The following is a 2,083-nucleotide window of genomic DNA, read 5'->3' as shown; positions in this document are numbered from 1 at the left end:
TTGGGTGGTTCCCGTGTTGGGGGGTTCCCATGTTGGGTGGTTCCCGTGTTGGGTGGTTCCCGTGTTGGGTGGTTCCCGTGTTGGGGGATGGTTCCCGTGTTGGGGGGTGGTTCCCGTGTTGGGGGATGGTTCCCGTGTTGGGGGGTGCTTCCCGTGTTGGGTGGTTCCCGTGTTGGGGGGGGCGGTTCCCGTGTTGGGTGGTTCCCGTGTTGGGTGGTTCCCGTGTTGGGGGGTGGTTCCCGTGTTGGGGGGTGGTTCCCGTGTTGGGTGGTTCCCGTGTTGGGGGGCGGTTCCCGTGTTGGGTGGTTCCCATGTTGGGTGGTTCCCGTGTTGGGGGGCGGTTCCCATGTTGGGGATGGTTCCCGTGTTGGGTGGTTCCTGTGTTGGGTGGTTCCCATGTTGGGTGGTTCCCGTGTTGCGAGCTTATCGTTATCTGTCTGGCTGATGAAGTGGGTGATATGTTGATGGTTTAATGATAGAATCACTTGGTACTTCTCCTGTTGAAACCTTTGAGAAAGGTCGGAATGGTGGAGTCTGATGGATGTCCATCGCGCCTCTAACCCCATTCTGATTGACTGTTCTTGTCTCACCCCCCCTGGTTTCTGTTACCATCACTGTGTCCCTGGTGAGTGCTTCATTTCAATGTCATTTGGTGATTGGCTGAAGATAAAGAAGTTATGCTCTTTCCCATTGGGCTCTGGAACAGGGTATGTGCCCAGGTGGGAAATGTGGAAGCCGTTGTTTGTATTAAACTGTAGATTTACGGTCAAAACCCTTGTAGATCTCTGAAATGCTGCTTAATTCAACATCATAACCTGTTAAACACAAGTTTCCAGTGAATTCCAAAGTTGCCTTTTTGTGAAATCCCAACCCAATGCCTATGTTTAATCTGGAGAATTGTAGAAAATTGTGGTGCCTTTGCTTGGCGAGGGATTTAGTTATGTTGGAGGCCGTTCGGAGGAGGTTAACGAGATTGATTCCTGGGCTGGAGGGGTTTACTCCTGAAGAGAGGTTGCGCAGTGTAGGCCCGAACTCTGTCAGTGTGGAAAAATGAGGGGAGATCTAATTGCAGTGCAAAAGGGAATTGGCAAAGTAGACGTAGAGTTGATGTTTTCTCCTGTGGGACAATTGAGAAGGAGAGGTGACAGTTTTAGGAGAAGGAGTAGCAGATTTAGCACAGGGATGAGGAGCAATCACTTTACACAAAGGGTCATGAATTTTGTGAAGTTCACTTCCCCAGAGCGCAGAGGAATACCATGAAAAATGTACAATATCACTATTCCCAGCACCATCTTAGGTACAAAGGTGTTAGATACTGACAGAAAAAATAAAGACAGAACAACACAACTTTGCAGTTCTACTTAGTATAACATAATTAATAAAGAGATAAAGTAATGTTCAAAATTACGCTCAATAAAGGAGACAGACCCATTTAAAATTAGTAACAGGTTATGGAGAGTGGGCAGGAAAGTGGAGTTGAGGCTAAGATGAGATCAGCAGGAGGCTTGAGGGGCTGAATGGCCTCTCCCTGTTTGCATAGGTTCTATGACCCCAGTGAGACAACGTGACTCTTCCCCGATATCTTTCCGCTTAATCTTGGTTCCAACAGCCCTCTTTTCCATTGCACTCTCTCCTGAAGGTGCAATAATTTGTCAACAAAGTTCTCTTTCCAATACTGCATGTCCTTCCCCAGGCAATTCTCTCCCCAGAACAGAGGCTCCATATGGAATACTCTGCCCACAAGGATGGGCTCAGGGCACCATCTAGTGGTGATGTGGAGTATATCTGAAACAGGAGCAGATAAAGGACTGGGCACCAGCTCTCAGTAACTCAGTAAACTCCTGCACAGTATTTACAGCACATGAAGAAGTTACTCAGCCCAACTGATTTCCACGATCCTCTGATAATATGCGAACTTTGTTCTCATCAAAGTTGCTGCTGGAGGTTTCCTACTGGTTTCAGAATTCCAGAATCTGCAATATTTTGCTGGTACATTGTATGTCAAGAGTGACTCAATTCCCTCTTCAGCACCTGGCCACCTGGGCAACGTCATCAATTCATTCCATACCTCCCTGACCCAAAT

Source organism: Chiloscyllium punctatum, chromosome 29 (genome assembly GCF_047496795.1).
Source record: "Chiloscyllium punctatum isolate Juve2018m chromosome 29, sChiPun1.3, whole genome shotgun sequence".
Taxonomy (NCBI): domain Eukaryota; kingdom Metazoa; phylum Chordata; class Chondrichthyes; order Orectolobiformes; family Hemiscylliidae; genus Chiloscyllium; species Chiloscyllium punctatum.
Note: the sequence above shows the minus strand (reverse complement) of the source record.